General features: G+C 59.1%; 1 protein-coding gene across 8 annotated transcripts in view; it reads right to left on the reverse strand.

The window, feature by feature from the left end:
* The window catches only part of SHANK2 (SH3 and multiple ankyrin repeat domains 2), a 550,522-nt gene that overhangs the window by 301,940 nt on the left and 222,075 nt on the right, over positions 1-26,507 (reverse strand). The window lies entirely within an intron of this gene.

A 26,507-nucleotide genomic window follows, 5' to 3' on the forward strand; every position in this document is an offset into this window, starting at 1 on the left:
GAAAGTCAGGACACGGACAGACAGGGCCCTGTGAGGACGAGGGAAGGAGACGGCCGTCGGCACGCCCAGCAGGGAGGCCTCAGGAGGACCAGCCCGCCCACACCGGGTCTGGGAGTCCAGCCTCCAGGCCTGGAGACAGGGAATGTTTGAGCCGCCCCGTCTGTAGGGCTGTCGCAGCAGGCAGGGCATGTGCATGCGGCTCGCTGCCTCTCCTGGTGGGAATCCATCTGCCTGAACCCCAGCGTGCTCCTTTCTTCACCCATCAAACCGGGACTTGGCAGCAGGCGTCGAACAGGAGGCGGTGGACACACCTCGCCACGCTTTTCATGAAGTTCCAGACCAGAGGCAAGCCCCTTGCCCTGTGATGTCAGCCCAGCCAGTCTCGGGGACCGCGAGGGCTGGAACCCGCATGGTCGGCACCCCGGTTTCTCCGAGGGCTGGAGCCAGAAACAGAGTGTCCTTTCCAAGTGTGCATGCTCCGTCGCTCAGGCGTGTCTGACTCTTTGTGACCCCATGGACTGTAGCCCACCAGGCCCCTCTGGCCTGGGATTCTCCAGGCAGGAATATTGGAGTGGGTTGCCATGTCCTCCTCCAGGGGACCTTCCTGACCCTGGGATGGAGCCCGTGTCTCCTACATCTCCTGCACTGCAGCCAGATTCTCTGCCCGCCGAGCCACTGGCGCTGCCCGTCCTTTGCAAGAAGAGGCATCTAAAGAAACGCAAGCCTCCGGGCTGCAGGGAAGCAAGACAGCAGCCACGACAGGCAGCAAAGAACACGAGCCTCCCTGCGCCGTCCCTCCGAACACTGGACTGCAGAGCGATAGGAGGACGCGTCCTCCTGGAGGGCTGGCTGGGACGTGGGAAGGCCAGCATCTCAGAGGAGAAAGGCGAGCTCAGGACCAAGTCCCGCACGGTCCACCGCCCCAGCTGCCCAAGGTTAGAGGTGGTGAAGTTCGTCATGGAAGCCAAGGACAGCTGCACCCCACCCAGAACCTGGGCAACCCCCTGCTGCCGGCCACGCCGGAGGGCTGGGCTCACGGGGATGGAGGTGGTGCTGGCAGGGCTCCACCGAGACAGCTGTGACCCAGCGCACCCTTCGCTGCCTCCCTGGGAGGCAGGACCACCCTGGGAAAGCAGACAGGCAGCCAGCCCGGGGAAGCTGCATGGAAATGGCACGAGGCTTCCCAAGGACGCACAGTCGGAATTCACATCTTGGCTCATCATGAGAACTTGGAAGTGACCCACAGGGGAGGTCACACTCTTTCCAGCAGAGACGCCAACCTGCTTCCTCTGAAGCCCGTCTGTCAGGGCAAGGCGCACCATCACTCGCATCTCCTCCAAACTGTGCAAAGCAAAGGATCTCTTCAGCGCCAGCCCGGCCGGCAGGGAGACAGGGAGCAGGAAGGGCGTGCTCTGTGGACCCCCATCTCTGGGGCCGGAGAGGCTGCCCTGTCCAGGGCTTGGCCCCTGGGGAATCAGTCCAGGTGTTCTGGGGGGTAAGTCTATTTTAGGGAAAAGTCCCGAGTTTGTCTTTGCCGGTCACCGGGGAAACTAGCCCCGTGTCACTCCCGCTGTCAGCATCAGACGGCGGCCAGAAGACTTCTGGAAGGACTGAGGGTGACTGGAGCCCCGCCCGGCAGAGGGGCGGGGGGACAGGAGCCCTCACTAGGACGGCGGATCCAGGATCTCAGAGAGCGACGCTCTTCCTGCCGAGATCGTCAGCGGCAGGACCACAGCACCTAGAGGAAGCCAGCCTCTCAAGCAGATGCTCGCAACAGAGCCCCCTCGACTTCCTGGCTCATCCTTCCTGCGCCCACCCGAGGACAAGCCAGAGCTCACGCGGATGGAGGCGGGGGTCACCCCAGCTCGGAGGGGACTCCCCCAGACCAGGAAACACTTGCACTCCATGAGGCGAACTCATGCTGAGGCTCCCAGCTTCCCTGACCTTAGAGTCAGTTATATTTTTCTGATGGATATAAGCAAGTACAAACACCCTTGATGGAAAGTGATGGAATTTGGGGGGAGCCTTGCCAATAGCTAAGACAGACTCCTGAGGGGAAGCACAGTCTAGGGGAGAAGGGAACAGAGTGAGCAGAACACCATGCCCCCAACAGAAACACCCATGCTGAGCACATATTATCAAGATCAAAGTCCCAGAAGGTGAATCTGGGCTCATCGTGTAAGCAAATGTGCTCAGACAAAGGCTGTCTTTCTGTATGTTCCTGAGAACCAGGCAGAAGAGGTCTTTCGGAGAGTGGCAGCAATTCACGGGGCGGGGACGGGGGGGCGGCTGCCCTTGGAAGATTAAGGGATAAAAGAGCTGGGACTTCTGCAAATACGTTCTGCCCCAAGGAGCCAGTGAGCCACTCAGCTGGACTCTCATAGGTGACGTTTCGGTGAACATTCTAATGAACGCTATCTCACTGAATTACCAAGATTCACATTAAGTTCATTTCCTGCGTGGTGTAATTGGAAATTTCTTCCATATTTCTTTTCTGGCTTGGGCTGAGAAGTATCTCCTTAATTCCTCTAACCTCACATCTTCATAAACCTCCCGGTTTCATAAAATGAGAGCTCCCTGTCTTAACCAACTAACTGGAACCCGCCGTGGAAACGTTGTTTTATTTTTTTTTTTAATGTGCAAAGGGTTAGAAATAACTCTTTTCCTGTCTGAAAATGATTAATATTCCACCCAACTGTTTCCTTCTTTCAGGCAATCTGCAAACTCTTAAGTGGGTGGATATTTTCTTAGCTTAGCCTTCCTTCCATGCATGTATTTATATGTTTCTTTTCCACAATACAAATTACCCAAGGTATGCAGAAAAGCTGATGCACTTTCAAAGTCTGCCACAGTGCATTTCCCACCCGCTCCCCGAAACCACAACCTGGGGATGGCCGAGGGACTCGGAGCGGCGGTTCTGAAAGCGCCCACCTGGCCGCGGCTGGGGCTCCTTGCCTCTGCCTGGGTGCTCAGCAGCCTCCAGGCAGCGGACAGATTACAGCCAAACTTCCTATTTTCCACAGGACTTAGTTCCTTAACAGTTAGGTTCTGGATGCACAAACGATGCACAAGCTACATTTCTGCAAGAGGCTGGAGACTTGGGGGGGGAGGGAAATGAAACCGGCACCTTCAAGTGGGTTAACAGTCCAGACCAACTACAACAAAGCCCGATCGCCCACCAGAAGTAATTACTCCCTTAACACGGCAGGAATGAATGAACCGGCAATTTTAGGAGGACCCAGAGTCCCCGGCTCCCCCCCACGCCTCGCCCGGGTCGGAAGCTGCTTTTTTCCAAGCACTCTGCGCCCTAAGGCTGGCTCTCCGCTTACCTTCCTTCTTGGTGAAGGCATTTAACAAAGACTTCATTTTCCCTCCGACTTTGGCAGCGGTCCGCTCATTATATAACCTTCTCGACTGGGAGGAAGGGAAGGGCGGCCCGGCCCCTGGGCGCCGGAGCAGTTTGGACTCGGGGAGCGGCGGCGGGCGTCTGGCCACTGCCTGCCTCCGAGCATAGCTGGGCAGGCCAGACCCAGCGCGCTGGTGACGGAGCCCACCCCATACTCGTCTGTCAGCTGGGAGCCAAGCGTGCGTAGACTGAGGCTGCTCTCAGAGCCCACTGCCGCTCCCCGCGCCCGTCATGTGAGCTGCGCTCCCCTGCTTTTGTGATCAGTACATCGGGGAGGAGGCTCGCAGGCGGGAGGCATCGGTGAGCCCGGAGCCCCGACCCTCCAAGGGCGGGCGCTGGGGCTGGGGCTCCGGTCGCTCCAGCTCAGACCCGCCCGGGGCGACACAGCACAGCACCTGTGCTTTGCTGGTTTTCATTCAAAAGAAAAAGCCAAGTTTTTCCTCACTCTCTGCCGCCGCCACTGCCGTTTGTCCACCAGCAGACATGGGGAGTCAGTCCTGGAGATAAAACGTCCCGGTTCCAGATAAGCCACGAGCCAGACCTGCGTTCACTGGGCGGTCAGGGCCGGTCTTCTGGAATCTCTGAACGTGACCCAGATTTCCGTTGGCAAGAATCAGACACAAGGACCCATTACTTCTCTGGCTCCCCCCCATGGAGGTAATGACCCTGGAGAAAACAGGATTTCCATCCCCCTTCCTAATTCTTTTTTTTTTTTTGGAAACAAAAGAGAGATGAAACAATTAAAATTGCAGCCCAGCCAAAGCTCGCCCTAATTCCAGGCAGCTGATAAAAAGCCCATTCTGAGCCAGGCTGCACGCCTCTTACAGAAGTCCGGGAGACACACGGGAGAGGCAGCAGGGAAAAAGTTCTGCCCGCGTGGCAAACACAGGGCGGGGCCGGGGCGGGGAGCCCCACGGCAGGTGGCACGGGCCTATTTCTACACGAGGAGAGAGGTCTTTCTGAAAGCTTAACGGAGCATCCCAGGGAGCAGGCTCTGCCACCTTTGCTGCTGGGGCTGTAATTAAGTGCGTTTTTTCGGTTGCTAAGAGAGCTGCTTCTGAAATTTGAAGGGAAAAAAAGAGAGAGTGAGGAAGAATGGGACGAGACGAGGCAAAGCGCCGGGAGCCTGTAAGTTGAATTCCATATGGTCGGCTCGCTTTGTGTCAACAAACGGCAGCGGCGGAAGCCTTGGGAGCCTCTCTCCACGGGACACCTGGGGCTGGCGGACGTCTGTCCAGGGTGGTGAGAGCGCGGACCGGGTGCCCGTTACCAGCTGAGCACTTGAGCGTTGTTTCACTCCCACGATGCCCCATCGCAGGGCTTAGAGCTGCCTTCAAACTCTGCCCTGGGTGACCCTCGCCCGCCACGCCGGAGACCCAGGCCACGTCTAAGACTCGCCCTAGTGGACACTCAGCCGCTGGTGCGTTTCACCCACGAAAACCTCACGACCTGCCCGGCACCGCTCGCGTCCCTGGGGGACAGAGCAGGTGACGGCAGGGGGCAGGCTGTCCTTGGATGTGGGTGCCAGGCTGCAAAGCTTCCAGAAGCATCTCTCTCAAATGCAGAAACCAAGGGGACAACCTCTCCTGCCTGGGGAGCCTGCCACTTGCCCCCACCCCCAGTGTAGGAACCGTCAGGGATCTTCAAGGTGGGGGTGTCCAGTTTATCAGGGGTGTGCTGGCCGTCTGCCCCGGCTTCGACAGGATGCCCCCGTGACAGTGACCTGGGGGAGATCCCCACCCCCAGAGGCGGGGGCCCTGACACATGGGCCCCAGGAAACCCTCCGGGGAGCGGGCGGGAGGCTCTGCGATGCTCAAGATGCCGCCCCAGAGCGCGGGCCTCCTCCCGCGCCAAGACACTCTTGGCCTCTGCTGTCGGCGGGGAGCGCGTGCGGTCCAGGGCCGGCAGGCAGTGACCAAGCCCAAGGCTGGAAGTGCACCCGCCGTCGCTGGCTCCCGGTGTGGACCTGGGGAGCAGGGGGTCAGGAGGAGGTGGCTTCACCGGCGCCCCCCGCAAACATCCCGCGTCTTTTCCGAGGGAGGAGGAGCCCTTGGCCCTGCGCTGGGAGCAGAGCCAGGGAGGCCCAAAGAGCATGCATCCGGGGCCCAGGGGGGGACAGCTCCCAGCCCGCCACCCCGGCCCCGCATACAGAGTGATGGTTCCTCATGGTGCCTTTGCCCACAGCAGGAGCAGAGCCTGGAAATGCCGGGCCCCCGGCTGCCCACCCAAGAGGTGAGACAAGTCTGAGGCAAATCCCAGAACCAGGAAAGAGGCCGGCCGGCCGCCCTGGGACAGAGGGGGGCTCCCGGTTCCCGACCACTCCACCTCCAGGTTCCATGTCCCAGGGCACTCGTGGACCCGGGCTGCGCAGGCCTAGGGGACGAGGCAGTGAGCGAGATGGAGACCGGCTCCCTCCCAGTCTGCGTGAGGGGCAGGGTGGGCGTGTAAGCGCAGCCTTTGGGCGTAACAGGATGTGAGGGGCCCCGGGAAGCATCCTCAGCCCGACGATTCCCATTCTCATTCCCATTCCTCTAACAAGCAGATGGCCTTCCCAATCACCACTTCCAGGAATCCGTGCAAACGAGTCACTGAGATTCGCAGCAAGAGCTGAGGTTCTCGTGCGGACCTACTGTGCGCCTGGCCCCCCAGACCAGAAATCCTGCTGGGAGGGAGAGGGTCCATTCCTGACTCCACCCACCTCGTCCACCTCCTCCCCAAAGGCAGGCAAGCTCTCCTTGAATGCTTCCAGCAACAGGGAGCTCACTACCTGTGTGCTGGCTCTGCGCCCACGCACACCTGTCTCCTTTCCCGTCACACGGACACCATTCCCACGCCCACCACATGCTGGAAGGGAAGGCCGAGGCGTTCAGAGCACAGACTTCACCCCAAAAAATAATGTAGGTTTGGGGGTGTCAGAGCTCAGAGGCACAAAGACGGCTGAGTTTTCCTCCCATCAACGCCTAGACCCCTTGTTCTGTTGCCAGGTCTTTCGTCAAGCAACCACAGTGACCGCTAGAGGCTGTGCTGGCCACATTGCTGAGGTTTGGTTTCAACTGGACTTCATTCCAGATGAAGGGGAGAAGGGAGAGCAAAGATTCTGGTTCTGAGCTGGGCTGGGGTGAGGCGGGTGGCCAGTGGCAGTGGGTGGGGCCAGGGATGGCATGGGGTGACTGTCCAACTGCTCACCCGCCCACCCACCCCAAAGGATGACTGAGCATCTTTCGAGTTGGGGGCCTGTTCGAAGGACAAAAAGCAGGAGGAAGGATTAGATGGAGCCTCCCCAAATCAGACAGCTTCCAGGAAGGAAGAAGGTCACCCTGGAATGAACCCCAAACTGTCAGCCGTCTGGCCTGGCCCATTAGCCATCAGCCTGGCCCCAGCCAGTCCAAGTCCAGTGCCAAGCCCTCGGTGAGAGGTAATAAACCAACAATAAACTCTGCCTGAGCGCCTCCGTCCGCTCCTGCTCCCCTAAAGGACCTGCACCCCACCCACCGCCCCCGTCGCTCAGGCCCGCCTCCCAAACCCTCACGGCCTAAGCCCTTCATTTGCCACGTCTTTTGACAACTGCCTGACAACAGGCTGAAAATAATTTCATTGCTCGTATAAAAAAGGCTCTTCGCACATCAGAACATTTCAAGACGCTATGAAGTCCTGGCAGGGAAGACACGCCAGGTGTTATAAACACGCCTGGTGCGAGTCTGCAGGGCCGCTCGGCGGGGACGGTCAGCCCACCTCCTTCCCTGGGCCGGCCAGCAGGCGAGCGCCGGACACGGGGCCACGGCCTGCATCCGACTCCGGGGCCGGCTCTGTGTCTTACGGCTCGGCGGCCCTGGGCTGGCCAGAGACGCCAGCCCGCGGATGCCCCACCTGCAAGGTGGGAACAGCCCAGCGCACTCCCGGGGTCAGCTGTGGTGGTCAGCCTTCAGGGGTCAAATCCCAGCGCCTCCACCTCCCAGCTCTGTGACCCCAGGAGAGGCACCACACCTCTCTCTGCCCCTGTTTCCTCTTCCATTGATGGAGATACGTCTGGTGCTGCCACGTAGGAGGCGAGGAGCAAGTCAGTAATAGTAATATTTACAAGTGCCTGGGTTTGACGGTTGCCATCAATGGCTAAATAAACACATTTAATTTAAAAAAAAATTCTGCGAGTGAATAGCAAATGAGTCTCCTGGCCCCCACCCTGGCCCCGTGTCTGTGATTAGCCCTCCCAGCTCCCTTAGAATGCATATACACAGTTGTTTTGGGTGCCATCTCCTCCAGGAAGTCTCCCTGAGGGATCCAGTCCCTGGAGAGACCCACCCCCACCCCCTGGGCTGCCACGTCAGCAGTCCTTCCGGGGGGCATTACTTGGTTCCATGGGACATCAAGCGGGTCCAGTGTCCAGCTCCCCATCACTCAGCAAATGAGGCGGGGGCGTGGGGCTCCCACAGCTCTGGACGTGATGAAGGAACCAGAGAAGAGGGAGGCGGCCCGTCCCGTTTCCACCTGTTGGGAGTGTTCCCGGGCCCTTTTCCAGGCCCCCCAGGTGGTCTCCTGGGCTGTGGTCTCCTCCCTTCTGTGCCCCACCCGGCCTCCACCCACCCCCGTGTCTGTCCAGGTCCCGCCTGCCACGAGGAGGCCCGCCCTGCAGGGCTCTGGGTCCATCTCACCTGACGGGCAGGCGCGCAGGATACTGGGCAGGCCGGGGTCTCAGGGTCCCTGCCGTGTCCTGCCCGCCTGGGGGTGGGGGCAGCTGGGGTCATCCTGGGGCTTCCGAGGGCTGCCGGGGCCCCAGGTGACCAGACGCATGGCCAGGGCTCTGACCCAGGGGGTGCACGGGCCGGGCCGGAGGGCTCTGACCCACCTCAGGGCGGCACCGGCTCTGCAGAGCCGCCATATGTCACCAGGCTCGCTGCGGAGCTCCCAGCCGAGGCCCCCCGGCCCCCCGGGAGCCACAGAAGTCCTTCAGGACCATCCCTCCCCGCACCCACAGCCAGAGCGATGTTTTCCACGAGACCCTGGCGGACGAGCCAGTGGGGCTGGGGCGTAAATGTCGCCAAGGGCCCTGCGTCCCCGAGATGGGCGCTGTTTCCCTTCTCTTTCCGAGTGGCCTGGGGACTCACTCAGGGCCCACCTCCTCCTCCTGGCGGCGGGCTGCAGAAGGGAGAGCCGGCTGGGGTGGAAGCAGGAGGGGCCCCGAGTCTATTTCTGCCCCAGCGCAAACTCGCGGAGGCGGCTGTAGCCTCTTGTCAGACAGGAGGCCCGTGGGGAACGGAAAAGAGGAGAAGAAATTCCGGAGGGTCTCAGTGGCCCACCAGCCCCACCCTCCGCCTTGTCTAACAGAAGTGACAGCTACTGCCGGGCAGGAGACCGCCGACGTGTGCGAGCTCCTCGCCCGGCTCGGGGGAGCAGGGGCAGGGAGGCAGCGGGTCCCCGGCGGGTCTCCAGCGGGTCTGTGGGGCCAGACCTGGATTCGTCCTTCCCACTCCCCACCCGAGCCAAAATAGCAGACCTCGCTTCCTTCCCGCGTCGCTTTAGATAACTGCGATTTAAATATTAGTAGGCAACATTTCTCCATCTCACAATCATTGTTCAATGAATCATACGTTTATAAATAACAGGAGATATAAAAAGGCGTCTCGGCAATAGTTGCGGGGGTTATCTCTGAGCCAGCATGGAGGTGTCTGCGAGAGGTGGAACGTTCCAGCAGCTGGGACCGCAGAGGCGGGGAGGCAGTGCTCCTGGAGGATCCACCGAGGCCCCTGGGTGGGAGGAAGGGGCACCGATGAGGGGGCTGCAGAACCGCCCACCAGCGTGGAGGGGTCTCTCCTCAGGGTGGGGGTCTCCCTTCAGCGCCGCCAGGCTCGGGAACTCCGGCAGGGGCTACGCACCAACCCTGAGACAGGGCTCCAGGGCCAAGAGCAAGTCAGAGCAGGCGCAGGGAGACAGGCTTTGGCGGTCGAACTGGGGCTGACCACAAGGAAGATGAGGGTCCCCCGGGTGCATTCCAGAAGGACCCCAGGCTCCAAACTCCGCCCCCCCCCCCCCCCCCCCGTCTCCTTCCTCTGTTCAGCTTCAAGTCCTGGAGAGAGACTGCACGCTGGGCCAACGCTCTTACCAGGCCATGTGGGGCAGCGGCTTCATACAGAAAACCAGGGTGACCTTGGTGGCTCCTCTGAGAGCCCAGTGGTGAGGACGCCTGGACTCCCCACAGGGGGACCTGGGCTCAGGCGCCGAGACAAGTCAGCTGTGCCCAGCCCACTACTCAACGGAACCATCTGGAGCCCCAAGGCCAGGCACAGACACCTCTTCCGGGAGTCTTCCGGGTGCCTGGATGGTTGGGACCGGACTGCAGGGGCCGGGACCACAGAGGACCCCTGAGGTCACGGGCCGCCCACGTCTCCCGGCGTGTGGAGAGCTAACCACACAGGGGGATTTGTTGAAAGGCAGTCCCAGAGCTGGCTGGGCAGTAACCAGGGTGCTAGAGACGGAATGCTGCGTTCCCCGCATTCACATGCTGAAGCCTGGTCCCCGGGGTGACGCACTGGGAGGTGGGGCCTTCGGGAGGTGACGTGATGAGGTCATGAGGGTGGGGCCCCAGGATGGGACCGTGCTGTGTTAGCGGCTCAGTCGTGTCCGACTCTTTGCAACACGTGGACTGCGGCTCTCCAGGCTCCTCTGCCCAGGGAATTCTCCAGGCATGAATACTGGAGTGGGTTGCCATTCTCTTCTCCAGGGGATCTTCCCAACCCAGGGATGGAACCCATGGCTCCTCGTTGCAGGCGGATTCTTTACCGTCTGAGCCACACTGGTGATGGCATCAGTGCCCTCATAGCAAGAGGCGTGGGAGGCATCTGTCTCTAGGCCACGACATGGCGAGAAGGCATCATCCGCTAGCCAGGAACTGAACTGGCCAGCGCCTTGATCTTGGACATCCAGCCTCCAGGACTTCAGCGAGGCACAAATGGATATTGTTTGAGGCACCGTCTGCGGTGGTTTGTGAGAGCCGCCCGACCTTCAAAGACACCACACGTGGCCGACCGTGTCCTCTCCCCTGCAGGCCCCTGGGGGTCCCCACGCTGTCACGTCCACTGCCCCGGCTCCTCCACGCGCCCCCGCCAGCGGGGTGCTCCCAGCCCTGCTGGGGCCCGGAACACAGCTCTGGGCATCGCCTCTGCTGTGGCCTCTACCTGGACTCCGTTACCCTCCCCTCCTGCCCTGGTTCTTCCAAGGCCAGCTCTTCAGCATCACTCTCCAGGTCGTCTCATCACAGAAGTGTTTCTTGCCTGTTCTTTGTAGAAGGACAACCCTGTTATCCTCTCTTAGCCCCATGTTACTACTCCCTCACTGCATTCATCAAATCTGAAATCACACCACTTGTGAGTTTGCTTACACTGGTGTATCTTGTCCACAGGGATTGAGTCTGTCTTTTTTTTAAAAAAATTCTTTCTTTTACCTTTTGTTTTTATTTCTGGCGGCACTGGGTCTTCGCCTGGCATGCACAGTTTCTCTACTTGCGGCACACGCGTGGGCTTAGCTGTCTCACTGCACGTGGGACCTTAGTTCTCCGATCAGGGATCGAACCAGGTACCCTGCCCTTGGCAGGTGGATTCTCACCCGCTGGACCACCAAGGAGGTCCCCTGAGTCTGTCTGACTCATTACACCATCACCAGAACACAGCTCAGCCTCTCACGAGACATCTGTGCTTCACACCTGCATCAGTAAATGAATGAACAGGAGGACGCACTTTCCTCCCCACCTCCTGGACTTCATCACCGCGGCTTTCACCGCGTTTGCTTCACTATGTGAAACACCTGTTTCTAGAACTCTTCCCATCAGGAACACTTCCTCCCCACAGTTGGAACCTTATGGAAAGCATGGGGCAGGACAGAGGCTTTACATAAGACACAAGACCTGGCACAAAATGGGAACGTAAAAATACATGTTCCGGTTATTAACATTTCAGGTCCCTGTCTGGCCATTCGTATCTGGGTCATCCGTTAATTGTGGTTCCCTTTAGTTACACGTCATGTTCTCCTGCTTTTTGGCTTGTCTAGTTCTATTTGATTCTGTATCAGCCATTGCGTTTGATATGTTGTACAGACTCTGGGCTCTGTTATCTTCCTCTGAAGAGTGTGGAGTTTCTCTAGCAGGGAGTAAGATTATCAGAACACTGTTCTGTGAAGGCAGGGCTTTGATGCTTTTGCAGGCAATCTCTGTTGGCTTGGTCCTTGTGGGAGGTCCTGGCTTCTGGGGCCCTCCTGGGGTTCTGGCAGAAAATCTCAAGTGTTTGCCAAACTCCTCTAATAAGACAGAGCCCAGCTTGCCATTGCCTCTCCTTGGCTCTTTGCGCTTTAAGCTGCTGTGTTCCACTGGGATCCTGGACTCTCACTTTGGACAAATAGTTCAGAAGTCAGTCAAGGATTTAGGGGATTTATGTGCAGATCTGGGGTCTCTCCCCTCTATTTCCAGCTACTCATGCAGCCCTGACCGTGACCCCCAACTGCTGAATCTTCACCCCAAAGAAACTGACTTTCTGTCAGGGGGCCCCCTCTTTCACATGGGTTCCCCCAACCACACCGAGTCCCTGACCTCCATGTCCAGAGGCAGCAGGAGCGGCGAGGAGACTCTGGTGAGCTGGTCAGTGGGCAGTGACCTCGGAAAGTAAGGTGACGAGATGGGGACGGCGGCTGCCTCCCGTGAGCAGCCGGGGAGGAGCAGGGTGTGGGCTCTGAGGGTCAAAGCAGTGGTCGGTTCTTTAACATCAACCCCGGCGTCATCACCGCGGTCCCCCACTCTGAACACCCACACGGTGCAACCCAGGGCTGTACCTGCTACACGTTCTGTTCTCTCTGCAGCCCAGTGAGGTGGGGGCCTTTCACACCCACTTTACAGATGTGAAGATGGAGACTCAGGAAGTGCCAGAATTCATCCAACCCTTGTCCATCACTCCAGGGCAGCACTGACCTCACTTGCGCCTCCATCTCAGCATCAGAGCCGGACGGCAGGCTTCCCTGGCGGCACAGTGGTAAAGAACGCGCCTGCCAATGCAGGAGACACAGGCTCCATCCTTGGTCTGAGAGGACCCCCTGTGTAGCAGAGCGACTAAGCCCATTCGCCACGAGTACTAAGCCTGTGCTTTAGCGCCTGGGAGCCACGACCCCTGAGCCCACGAGCTGCAACGACCTAAGGCCACAAGCCCCAGAGCCTGTGATGCACAACGAGAGACGCCCCCGCCCCACAGCTAGAGAGCGGCCCCCACTCGCCACAACCAGAGAAGAGCCTGGGCCAAAGCCAGGTGGTGGCGCCCCTGACCGCCGGACGAATGAGAGCTGGGTGGGACCCGACGGGGGGAGGGCAGGGGCATCATCCGGGAGGCGGGTGACGAAGGAGGAAGCCAGCTGAGTCATCTGCGTGTATCCTGACCCCACCTCTGCTTGGGCTGTGGGTCCTGCCTCTGCTGGGCCTCAGTTTCCCCGTATATCCATAAGGGGCTGAGTAGAATGTCCCCTGAAAGTCCTGGCCGGCAAATCCGAGGGCCCTGTGCAAGCGTCCTTGTCTCAGAGGATTTCAGGGGAGCAGTCTCTTGGGTCGGCTCCCAAGTCTCTAAGAGACACCATGGGTCATCCCGAGGTGGTCGAGTGGTGTGCCATGAAGGCCCAAGGCCACAGGCATTCCCAGAGAGGGCCTGCCATCCGCCAAGCCCTGGTTTCACCCGTGCCGAGGTTTGGCCCTGCAACCATGGTCAGGCCAAGCCATCTCTCGGAGCCTGTGAGTGGGGCACTGGTGATGCCCTTTGCACACAGGACCTCTCAGGGGCCCCTTCCCCTGGAAGAAGTGGGAGCAGGGGAGGGGTCTGCAGCCTGCCTGCTGAGGTCCCGTGGCCGCTGTGGGTGCCTCAGGAGGCCTCCTTGCCGAGCAGAGTGCAGCACGTTTCCCCGAACCCGGCAACCAACTCCAGGGAGCCAGCGGCTCATGTCGTGCTCGGGCAGGAAGCCAAGCCCAGCCTGGAAGCTGAAGGAAGCTTCTCTGCAGAGGCCCATGAGGTGGCAAGGCCCCTCCAAGCCACACCCCCCGAGTGCCGTCCTGCAGGCCTGGTCTGGGAACCGGGGGACCCGCCACAAGTCGCTGGGCTTCAAGCTTTCGTCCCCAGATTCCGACTCTGTGGGTGAGTGGCTGTGTTACCCTCATCCTGTCCCCAGGTTGGGAGGCTGGGCCTCAGGAATCCTTCCCCAGGGACCCCCAGCCTTCCTTGGGAGGGGCCACAAAGCCTCTGCGCCCCCCCCCCTCGGTGACCCCCCCATGTCTCTGCTGGGGGAGGAAGCCGAGCCGCTCAGGGTCCACACATGCCCAGCCCTGCCGGCCTCCCTCCACGTCTCTGGACGGACAGAACCTCCAGCGCCGTCATCCCGGCCAACGCGTCCTCCACGGCCTCAGTTCAGCTCATTAATACTCTGCTTTAAAAGGACCCAGCAAATGCCCCATTTTCCTAATGGGGTCAGCAACCGCGCCTGTGTACCGAACACAAACTGTTCAGTCACCACCACACAGTTCTGTTTTTGCCTCAAACTGGCACGCACCTTTCCATTTTAGGGGGATGACAACTTCGCTCCCTAAACTCCGAGTCCAGCCCACCGTAACCACGTCTTCAAGAATGTTGTTTAAGACACTGCATGTGTTTCCACTGAGGCACAGACTTGTCCACTCCCAGCAGAAAAGTTGCGGAGGGGAGCTTGGTCCTGCATTCTGCCCTTCAAAGCAACTACCTACCGCCCCCGCATCCCGGGCCATGCCGTGGTGTGTCACAGAATATCCTGAGAGTCCAGAGGCCCTTATTTTATGTGATAAACTCCTTACCGTCAGGCTGGGGTAGTTTTTGGCTTTTCACTTTTATAAACATCACTGCTGAGAACATCTTGCGATTCTATTCCTAGGACTGGAATTGCCAGGTGGAAGGGCTGAAGGTTTCTGCAGTTATGGATACTTTCGCTAAATCACTTTCCCCAAAGAGTTACATCAGTGATACAATGGGGTCATTGGAGACAAATTTTCTCTTAGAAGAAAAAAAAATCATTTCTGGAAGGAGAAATAAAGAAAATATGTCTCAACCAGATAATAGTAAATTAACAAACACAAGACCAGTGAGCTAACAAAAGCACTCGGTGTGGGTTTCTGGAGGGGATGTGATTCTACGCGGAGGGGCTCATCCATCACAGCCAGAGGCTTCTCCTTCCAGCTGGGAAGTGGACTGCGATAACACCAGCCCATCCAGGTCGTCAGGTAAGTTCATGAAGCTTTTCCTGTTCGGCTTCATGAGCTTCTGCAGAGTCAGCACAGGCTGAGCTGATGACTCTGACCTCGGAACTGGGAGGGGCAGGAGGCCGCTGTGGACCCAAGGGCTCGGGTGGAAGGACAGGAGAGGCGGGTTATTATGCCCCCAAGTCATCCACACAGACCGTTCCCAGGGATCTGAGGCAGGATGCGGGGCAACACCATAAAACTGAGATCCCATAGGAAGCAGGACTTGGACGATGGAGGAGAGAGATGCCCGGTGAGATTAAGAACCGAACAGAGGGGGTTGTCCTTGACACTCCGGTGGCTGAGACTCCGCCTTCCCATGCAGGGGACGAGGGTTGGACCCCCGATCGGGGAACGGAGATCCTACAAACCGCGGGGTAACTAAGCCCGTGCCCCACAATCACTGAGCCCGCGCCACAACAGCGATCCACACGCCAAAACTCAGACCCGGCGCAGACGGATAAATAAATAAAGGTCTATAAAGACAATCAAACAGGTGGCCCCGAGCGAATGAATGCACATTTCCTACACATCCCACCGAGAGATGGGAAATAAGGGGCTAGACCAAAGCAGGAAAAGACAGTGAGTATTTGCAATTTGCCAGCAGCGAGGCTGACAACAGACGCCCTGCGAGGTGATGCTGTGCTGACCTCGCCAGCGCTTGACCCCGAGGTTCCTGCCACCGAACTGCAAGCAGCTCACAGCGGGGCAGGAAAGGGCAGACGGTTCCCGTCTCCCCCAGGATAAAGGCGGCCCAGGGAAGCAGCCAGGCGCCCCCCGACATTGGGTTTCGTGTCTGTTGCAAAGTGGAGAGGCAGGGAGGGGGATGGGAGGGTCTGGGACGGGCCTTCAGGAGGACAGCAGCCACGTGCAAAGTCAGACAGAGACAGCAGGGGACAGGCCCGTCAATCTGGACAAAAAAGGACCACACCCCCCACCACCCTTCCGTGGGCCTCCCGGGGTGATAACTGCGCCCTCAGGGCCTCCGGCGGCTCCTCTGTGAACTAGTCATAGTAACAATGGTGATGCTGACTCTGGATGACACCGACCCTCTGCTGACCAAGTCACAGTCCTGCTACAGCGCCGTGGGTGCCTCATCTCAACACCAACGCGACAAGGAGCAATACGGCCCCATGATACCGGGAAGGTGACTCCCGCTCAGAGAGGGTCAGTAACGCACCCAAGGTCACACAGCCGGGATGCAGGCTGCGGAGGGGCCCGGAGTCTGCTCTCTCTTATGTCAGCACTCGCGCCGGCGCCTGGAGGACCTACCCCAGCGGGTGCCGTGGGCACCTAAGGGGATGATCCAAGCCTGGAGCCTTTGGTGAGTCCCCGGCAAGGAGGACACACGTGCCCAGGGCACAGGATGGGGTTTGGGAACTTATCCCGGTTTGCTGAACCGGTCGGAGTCAGGGGGTAGGGGCTGCTCCCCTGCTCTGATCAGGGGTGCTACCTCGGCTGGGCCGTCGGGGCCCCGGAGCATTTGGCTGAGGTCGTGGTTTCACAGGGGAGGGGTGCAGGCTGGTGCAGGAGGGGGGCCCCCACCACCCCCACAGGCTCCTGCGATGGCCTCGGGGAGACTGACGCACTGGCCTCTGCTTTGGGCCTCAGCTGAGCTGTCCGGGGCGCAGGGCTCCTCCGGCAGCTGGGGCGGGGTGTCCTGCCTCCCCCAGCACCCGTCTGATGAGGGGGTCCCGCCAGACGACCCTGTCTCTCGGGCCCTCTCTTCTCGGTGCTTTTAAGCAAGAACGCAAGGCCAGGAAGCAGAGCCTCCACCCCAGAGTCTGCTGCTGGTGTTAGCGAAGTTGGGGGGGCATGCCTGGCTTCCGGATCACCCATCGGGGCGGGACTGCCCCGACCCCATCCAACAGAGGCGCCACAAACTCACCTGCAATTCCTCTGGACAGGGGCCTGGCGCCCACACCCCGCGGGGACTCATCTCTGCCCCGAGAGTTCCCCTGACGCACAACCTGGTCTCCCCCGGCAAGCGCCGGGTCCCTGTGCCCAGCCCCCCATTAATTCAGGGCCCCGGGTCACAGACGCCGTGTCTAAGCCATCTGAACCTGCCCCGGGGTCTTCACATAAATGAACTGACTTGGCTCTTCCTTGGGGGGCACCCCCACCCCCTGAACTCCCCGAGCCTTCATAGCCTGGCCTCCAAGCAGGTTCCCTGGGAAGGTGTGGACCAAAGCTGAGGACAGGACCTGGAGATGTGCCCGGGGGCCCCGGGGTTGGGTGCTGGGCCGGAGGGGGCCGGCCGGGGTGGGTCGCGCGTCCCTGGGGCTCTGAGGCGGGCAGGCCGGGCTGGGGGCGGGTTCACGTGCATCCTCAGCTGCTGAAAGAGCGCGAGGTCCGAGGCGCTTCACTCTGCAGCCCACGGAGCAGAAGGAGGCCTCTCCCAGGACAGCGCTTTCCCCGAGTCTCTTAGCTACGGCTGTATTATTACGACTTCCTAAAAAAGAAGCCGGCACCCTGGATTTCTACAGAAAATCTCATTTCAAATGCCGCGACGAGTGACTGTTTTATCGAAATGTGTCTTACAGTAGGGGTGAAACGATCTGCTGTGAGCCGCCAGGAATTTGGGGACTCGAGGCTTTGCATGACAGCTGCCCGCTCTCTGAGCACCCCTGGAGAGGGAAGGGGGCACCCCCAGCCCACCTCCGGGGAGCCCCCCAGGCCCAGCATTCACACGGTGACTCTGGTGTTGACCCAGCGTGGCTTTCCCAAAGTGAGTTCCATGGGACCCTGAGGGCCCCGGAGGCAAATGGTGCAAAACAGAAGTTTTGGGAAACGCCAGGTCAGACAAAGCTGGGGGCTTCTTTACCGCAGGCCCCATCTGGGCCTCTGACGTCCTAAACATGTCCTGAGGGTCTAGGAAGCAGACAAAGCGGGCAGTGTTTCCAGCGGGCTTCGGCTGCGGACCTGCGTCTTGCAGAGCCGGCGGGAGCTCGGTAGAAGCCAGGACTCTGCCCATGCGACCAAGCGCACAGGCTGGGGGCCCTCCAGACACGGGCCCTCCCACGGCCCACCTCGGGGTACAGGCACCTCACTTCAGACCCAGAGCTCTGCCCTGCCCTGTGGGATGAGCCTGACCCCGGCCCCCGTCAGCAACCACCAGGAAATCAAACTGTTACCTGATTCTGGGGACTGGTGCCACAAAGACACGTGGGCCTGCTGATCTGGGGCCCCTGCTCAGGGGTGCGTGTCCCAGGAGCATGGACGGCTGGGGCCCCGAGTCACAACCGGTGGTGCAAACAGCCTGAGCTGAGCCCCCGGGACAATGAGCAGGCCAGGCACGCCCACTGCAGGGACGGTGGCCTCGGCGAGGACAGTGGCTGGTGGTCGCAGCAGGCCTGCCAAAAAATGAGGGGCCTGGCTGGCGGGGGCAGGGGGCCCTGCCTCCACTGGAGCACGCCAACATCCCAGCCTCGGTTTCCTCCTCCATCAAATGGGAAACTGAAGCACTTGAGTGAGGATGAAACGTGCAGACACACACGTCAGCTATGCCTGGCTCCTTCCTCCCTTTGAACGTTCTTCTTGTGGCGTTAATGCAGCCAGAAGGAAACCAAAGCAAAAACATGCAAACAGGAGCGTCACGTCAAAGCTACTGACAGCTGCCGTTTATCCCGTCTTCCGGCTGATGATGGGGTAAATGCTCCACCACCGGTGTGCGTGCTCACTCAGTTGTGTCAGCTCTGTGACCCTCTGAACTGCAGCCCGCCAGGCTCCCCTGTCCATGGGCTTCTCCAGGCAAGAATACCGGAGTGGGTTGCCATTTCCTCCTCCAGGGGATCGTCCCGACCCAAGGGTTGAAACTGCATCTCCTGCCATTGCAGGCAGACTCTTTACCGGGCTTCTCTACTTTATCTTCTTTTAAAGCAATTATTTTCAAGAGTGGTCAAACACACACAACATAAAATGCACCATTTCTGGGAGTCCTGTGGTGGCCTGTGGTTAGAATTCCGAGCTTTTGCTGTCGGAGCCCAGGTTCAACACCTGTTTGGGGAACTGAGATCCTGAAAGCTGTATGCACATGCAGAAAATTATTATTTTTACAATTTCTAAGTGTACAGCTCAGTGGTGTTAATCACATTCACGCTGCTATGCCGCCGTTCGTCTGGAGGGCGTCTCCCCAGACTGACCCCCATCCCCTTTCCCCACTAACCCCTCTGCGGTCGGGGTCCCACAATCTGCTTTCTGTCTCTCTGAGCTGACGACTGCAGGTCCTCTTACAGATGGACTCGAGCAGGGCTTGTCCCTCTGTGACCAGCCTGCTTCCCTCCACGTGTCCTCTGGGTTCTTGTGGCAGCAGGTGTCAGAACTTCCTCCCTGATCCCCTTGAACCTTCACACCAGGGTTAGGAGGTCGGTATGCAGATGGCCAGAGTGGCTCAGAGAGGTCAAGCAACATGCCCAAGGTCACCCAGCTCCATCTGGGATTGGACCCTGGAGACGTCTGCTCCAAGCCCCACCTGGCACTGGCCAGCCTCACGACCACGAGGAGTGGGGAGGGGGGAGGTTCTCACTGGATTTTCTCTGAATGAGAAGCCTGCGTTTGCTGGTGGCAGGCGCGGCTGGTTTGCAGGGCTCCCTCCCACGCACCCAGCCAGGGCCCAGAGCTGCTGAAAATGTGTCCTGGCCGCTCCTACTGTCAGTTTCTGCACAGAACTCCTGCCGATCACGCCCAGGTCTCCAAACTTTCCATCCTACCGAGTCCCTCCTCTCCATCCCTTAGGTCCAAACCACAAAACCTCACAGGGAATGGACAGACCTTCCCCCAGAAAAGATCTCCTCAGTAAAGGCAGAATAAAGGGCTGGCGTGGCTCAGGCTCCTGCCCGTCTCTCCCCTTTCTGTTCTGTGCTCTTCCTCTGTAACAGAACCCGGCCCTTTAGCTGGTCACCTGGTCTCCCAGGAAGATGGCATTTCCCTTCCAGGAGGGAGCTGTATGGTAAAGTCCTAGCCACTGAGATGCAAATAAAAGCCGTGTTTCCAATTTAGAAGCATCATTACACAGTAGGGACATGCCTGTCTCCTACTCCCTTTTCTTTGTGGCTGATTAGAATGATGATGTGATGGGTGGAGTTGAAGCAGCCACTTTGGACTATGAGGGAAATCGGGAATGAAGTCTACATAGAGCGGAGCAATAAGATAGAAGGAACTGGGCCTCAGACACCATGGAACACTGCCCCATGGCTGGAATACATAGCTGAACTTTTATTGGAAGGACAAACTTTTGAAAATTTTGGAATTAGTTGGTTACTCATAGCCAGATCTCACCACAACTATTAGAAGCTGGCAACCTAATACCCAAGAGTGCTTCAGGGCCAGTTGGACCCAAGGGTGGGGCTCAGCTCCCTTCAGTGGGTGCAAGGGTCAGGTCCACCACGGTCCTCATAGTCTGGTGGAAAAGACGGACTCCTAAACAGATAATTACAACACAACGTGATCAATTAATACGAACCGCTGACCTAGGGAGGTCTACCAGGCATTCTGGGCCAGTTCCTACACACCCTTGAAAGCAATAAACACAGTTTCTTTTAAAACCAAGACCTCACAGGCCACTCTGCATACACAGAAGCAGAATCTGCAGTGTCTGCTGACCGTGAGCGAGACCTGGGGGGTCTGCAGGGGAGACGAGCACTCTGATCCAGACACAGCACCCTGCTGCTCGCAGAGCATTTAGAACAGGGGTCCCCAGCCCCCCAGGACAGGTCCGCAGCCTGTTAGGAGCCAGGCCACACAGCAGGAGGTGAGCGGGGGCTAGCTTCATCTGTATTCACACGCACTCCCCATCACCACGTTACTGCTTGAGTTCCGCCTCCTGTCAGGTCAGCGGCAGCACTAGACTCTCATAGGAGTGTGAACCTGACCGTGAACTAGGAATTCCAGGGACCCAGGCGGCATGCTCCTTTGTGAGAATCAGCCTGAAACCATCCCCCTCACCCTGGTCCATGGAAACAGTCTTCCATGAAACTGGCCGCTGGGGCCAAAAAGGTTGGAGATTGCTAGTTTAGAAGGTGCTTCAGGGCTTCCCTGGCAGCTCAGGTGTTAAAGAATCTGCCTGCAACGCAAGACACCTGGGTTCAGTCCCTGGGTGGGCAAGATCCCCTGGAGAAGGGCATGGCAACCCACTCCAGCATTCCTGCCTGGAGAATCCCATGGACAGAGGAGCCTGGCGGGCTACAATCCAAGGGATCATAGAGTCAGACACGACTGAGCGACTAACACCTTCACTTTTCACTTTCCCCGGGACCTGGGGCACTGAAGGCCAAGGGAGCTCTCTGTGTGATGTGGGGTGCGGGTGGGAGGACCGTGGAGAGCAGACAGGACTGAGGGTGCCCCCCCCTTAAGGGCAGCAGTGGGGCAGGCTGCGATCTGTGAAGCCCAGGGCTCTGGGTGGGGGGGTGATTTCCCTGAGACCCATGGCCGGCACACATGTGTCGACAGGAAGAACCCAGCGTGGGGTCCAGGGAGGTGGTCACCTTGGAGAGGCCAAGAGCAGGCCAGTCTCTGCGTCCTTGTTCACAAGATGAAGCTGGCGGCCCCTGACCCAGCGATGGGGGAAGTTGCAGGGAGGGGCAATCTCAGACGCCTGGTGCTGGATTTGCAAGGACAGACGGAGCCTCGGCAGGTCCAACAGGGGATGATGGAGCCTGACTGTTTCAGGGGCTGGACTCCAGAACCCTAGGTGGATGGGGCTGGACCAGGGGTCCGGCGCCTCCCACAGCCCTGTTGCTTGGAGCTTTGGGAGCTCCAGAGCCTTCCAGCACTGCAGGGAATGTTCCCCGCCCAAGAGGACAGATGGGAACCAAAGCTGGGCCTGGGGAGCACCTGTGGCATCTCTCCTGCGTTCTCTATGGCCGGCGGGGTCCCGCGCGACCCGGTATTGGCCCACACGAACTAGGCAGGTGTACCACACAGACAGCTCCTGTGAACTTGGAGCTGGCCTCGCGTGGGATGATGTCTGGGCGTCCTCGTCAACTCCCAGTCAAGGCAGGAGGTAACACTAACATCTGGGCGTGGTCTCTGAACCGAGGTCCTGGGGCTGCCATGGTAACCTGCCGAGAGCTGGGCAGAAGAGCAGCGACGCAGCCTCTTGGGCTCTGGAGGCTAGAAGTCCGAAATGAAGGTGTCAGCAGGGCCAGCTCCCTGCGGGGGAGCAGCCCCCTGCCTCTCCCAGCTTCTGGGGGCCCCAGAGTCCCTCGGCTTGTGGCCGCGTCCCTCCAGCCTCTGCCCCGCCTTCTCTGTGTGAATACCTGGAGGTCTCTGAGCCTGAGGCCCCCTCTTTTCTCTCTCTCTTTAAAAAAACACGTATTCATTTATTTGGCTGCACCAGGGCTTTGTTACAGCAATGTGGGATCCAGTTCCCTGACCAGGGATCGAACCCAGGCCCCCCTGCATTGAGACTGTCGCGTCTTAGCCACTGGACCATCAGGGAAGGCCCCCTCTCTTTTCTCTTGTGAAGACGCCAGCCAGTGCATTTCAGGCCCATCTTAATTCAGTGCAACCTAATTTTAACTGAACTAATTAAATCTGCAAAGACCTTATTTCCAAATAAGGTTACATTCGGAGGTTCTGGCTGGACATAAATTTTTCTTTTGGAGGGGGGGACACTATCCAACCTGCTTCCTAGGTATCGCAGTCAGAAGGATTCTCCTGCCAATGAAGGAGATTCAGGAGATGCGGGTTGGACCCCTGGGTCGGGACGATCTGCTGGAGGAGGAAGTGGCAGCCCACTCCAGTATTCTTGGCTGGGAAATCCCATGAACAGAGGAGCCTGCCTGACTACAACCCATGGGGTCACAAAGAACCAGACATGGCTGAACGTGCACACGCTATTCGACCCTGTGAGACCTCCCAGAGAAGAAATGTCTCAGTACTGACAGTGATTATCTCAGAGGAGTGGAGATTTGAGCGATTTCAGATGAATCCATCTTCGTGTAATTTCTGTGAAGATCAAATATGAATTCACTAAATAAACACATACATTTTTGATCAAGAGCCAAATTGTTTCAAGTCCCCAAGGCCCTGTGTTAACCATCACTTGAAGGAAAGTCACCCCCCTCACCCCCCCTCCCCCCCCCCCGGTAGGAGCGGCATAAATCCTGGTGAGTCCACCCAGGAGAAGGTGACCAGCTGATGACCGTGGCCGCCGCCACTACCCAAATGGGCCCCCGGGGCAGAGGAGGCTCTGACCCCAAGGGTGAACCATCTCCCGTTCAGGACAAAGCTAGCAAGGGCCCTTCTCTAGGGAGATGCAGGAAGTGTGGGTGGCAAGGCCCTGCCCCCTGGCGGCAACCACGGGACAGTCCAGCTCCAGAAACCGTCTCTGTGCCCGGCTGGGAGCAGACGCCACGGCAGCCAAGCCCAACCCCTGGCCAACCCGCCCCGAGAGGGATGGGACTCGGGTCACCTGCCGCACCCATGGACCCCCTCAGGAGGGGGACGGGGCATAGGCCACATCAGTTACATTTCTGCAGGAGGTCAGAAGCATGTTTCGGCCCCCATCGTCAGAAAACCGGCCCTGGAGGTCCTAATTACCATCCAAGCAGCACGATGGTCTGGGGCCTGGACCCGCCGTTCCAGAACATCGGACGATTCCGGTGGCCCGTCTCGGGGAAAGGATGGCCCTCTGGCCCTGTGAGCGATAATTAACAACGCCTGCCCTGCTCCTGCCTCCTCCCCCACCCACCCTGGTCACATGACGAAAGAGGCCGAGGAAACAAACAAGGAGCCCTGAGCCCAGGGGACTGGCGTCTCCTTGGCTAGAAGTCAGCCCGGCCACTGGAAGCTCTGGGTGTCTGAGTTTGGAAACCCGATGGCTCAGGCCACCCCAGTCATGGACGACGGCGGGACCTCTCTGCCCTCCACGGCCCTGGCTCAGGTCCTGTCCTCCCAATGATCCCAACAGCCTGTGGATGGCGGTCCTTCAGTCAGGCCGTGTTCCTTCCCAGTCCAACTGGGCCCAGAGTCCCTCAAATGCGGCTCCAACCAGGGCACCCCTGCGGAACTCGCCCATGACTCCCGCTGCCCGGCCCCGCCCACCCACCTGCCTGTTACTCCTCCCGCCATTCACACACCGTGCCATCCATCCTCCTTGGGGCCCTGGACCCGGGGAGAGCGTCGCCCACCACCACCCTGTATGCGTGAGCCCCGCCCTCCAGCTGGGGACACCCCCGGAACACGGAGGGGACAGTAAGAGATGCTGAGCCCTGCGCTGGGTCAGGCACGCTTCTAGCCCCTCATGGGAACTGACCCTCGTGGGAACCTGGGGGCGGGGTGTGAATCCCAACCCCCGTACCGCACCATCCCACAAGGGGGGTCCCAGGTACTCAGCACCGACTGAAGCAGAATTCCCCACCGCCCTCCTCTCTGTACAGAAGCTCAGCAGGCCCTGACCCTGGCCCCCTACGACCAGCAGGACAGGACCTGGCAGTGGACACCGTGGCTGGCCCTTGGACGACCCTCAGGACACACAGCCCGGTGGGACCCAGCACCCTTCTCCTGCTGGCTTCTCTTTCTGCCCCGCTGAAGAGCCCGAGCAGGGCCACATGCATGTCACACAGACTGACAAGCAGAGATCTTGAGACTCATGTTTGTGGATCAGGTCAAAGCTTGGCTGGGAAGGCGAGGGTGGAGCCGCGTGCAGAGAACATGCCAGGTGCCACCGCCCAGCCCAGCCTCCTGCTGGTCCAGGGCCCACGGTTTGTGAGGAGGCTCCCTGGGCATGAACAGCGGTGAGAAAACAGGAGTGCGGGAACTCCTGGGTTCAAATCTTGGTCCCCAAACTCACAGCAGACAGTGGGTGAAGATACACTGGCCACCCTTGAAGGCAAGAGAGCTGCCTTCTGCATACAGGGCGCAGCCTCAACCTTGAGCAGAGGGCCTGGCAGATGTGGCCACAAGTTCACAGCAGATGTGGGATGAATGGATGGATGGGTGGATGAGGGATGGATGAATGGATAGACGGATGGATGAGGGATGGATGGGTGGATGAAGGATGGATGGATGAGGGATGGATAGGCAGATGCATGGATAGTTGGATGGGTAGGTGGGTGGATGGATGAGAGGAAAACAGGAAGCATGAAGGAAGGGAAGAAGAAAGGAAGGGGAGATGGATGGATAAGTGAAAGATGGGAAAAAGGGAGAGAGGAAAGCAGGAAAGATAGATAAGTGGGTGGACGGACAGACAGATGAATGAATGGGTGGGAGAATGGATGGGTGGATAAATGGATGGATGGATGGATGCATGAGGAATGGATAGGCAGATGGATGGATGAAGACAGATGGATAGATGGATGGGTGGGTGGGTGGATGGATGGGTGGATGAGGGATGAATGAATGGATAGACAGATGGATGAGGAGTGGATGAATGGATGGATGGGTGGATGAGGGATGGATGAATGGATAGACGGATGGATGAGGGATGGATGAATGGACAGATGGATGGATGAGGGATGGATAGGCAGATGGATGGATGAAGACAGATGGACAGATGGATGGGCGGGTGGGAAGATGGATGGGTGGGTGGATGGATGGGAGGATAGATGGATGGATGAATGGTATGTGGGTGTGTGGGCTGAATGGATGGTTGGAAGAGTGAACGAGGATGTGGGTGGGTAAACGGATGCATGGATAAATGGAGGGACGGGTGGGCAGGTGGATGAATGGATGAGCAGGTGGGAGGGTGAGTGCTTTAAAAATTACAGCATTATTTATGTCAGGCTCTATGCTAACATCTTTAAGAGGGGCTGCGGACAGGAGACCCGAGGCCAAATCCAACAGTTTCACTTTAATAGGTCACTAATACATACAAACTGAGATGTTCCCTACACAAAGCCTATGCTTCTGGGCACACTTGCACAACTAGAAGACATCGTGGCAGCCCGCCCACGCTCCCGCACGGCGCCCACCAGCCGGAGCTGAGCGCCCGCGACCACCCCCGGGGAGCGGTGAGCTCTCTGGCTCCTCACCACGCCTCTGCAATCTGTAGCATCAGGAAGAGAGGGAAAGACTCTTTACTTCCATGTCTCTCTCAAAAGAGGGAAAACAAACCCAGAGCTGCTGTGTGTGCAAAGGAACACTGCCCTCTGCCTGGCCGGCGCCCCCGTCCCCGCTGTTTGCAGGGTGTGCCTTTGGCCCTACGACAAGGCACCCGATCCCTGCTTTCTCAAATCACCATTACCAGGAGCTTAGAAAATCCACACGGTAAGCCACCAGCAGAGCTGGGGATTCAAACACGCCCGCGTCTGTCTGTCTGTCTGTCTCCGGAACCCCTAGCACTACTTTGCCAGCTGTCCGCGGTCTCCCTGGGGGCCTCTGGTCACCCACCACTTTGACTGGCGGGTGAGCAGGGGTCCTGCACATCCCCCCACCCAAGGCCCCCAGCACTGCGGTCTGTGCCGGGGCCCAGCGTGTACTGCCCAGGGCACCATGGAGCACGACGGGGAGACCTCAGTCCGGGGGGCCGGGACTCCCCGGGAGGAGTTGTGAGGCATGGCGGCCTCCACATGTGGCAGGAGAGGTGAGCTGCAGCGATGTGCGTCCCTGGAGAGACACCGGAACCCATTCACGGCAGGCTCCGAGCTCCGCAAGTTCACCTGAAGGTCGGACAGGGGTGGCACCGGCAGGTGAGGACGAGGGGGCACGTCCAGGGCCGGCGCTGCGTGCCCACGGCCAGTGATCACAGGGGTCCCCGGACCAGAGCGTGGCTGGTGCGGGGATGTCTGCAGCCCCGCCGGCCCCATCTCGGCATCTTGAAAGCGCAGACTGTCAGGGCGGGTGGCAAGATGCTGGGGGGAAGGGGAGTTATTCAAATCAGAG

Source organism: Muntiacus reevesi, chromosome 5, assembly GCF_963930625.1.
Source record: "Muntiacus reevesi chromosome 5, mMunRee1.1, whole genome shotgun sequence".
NCBI lineage: Eukaryota > Metazoa > Chordata > Mammalia > Artiodactyla > Cervidae > Muntiacus > Muntiacus reevesi.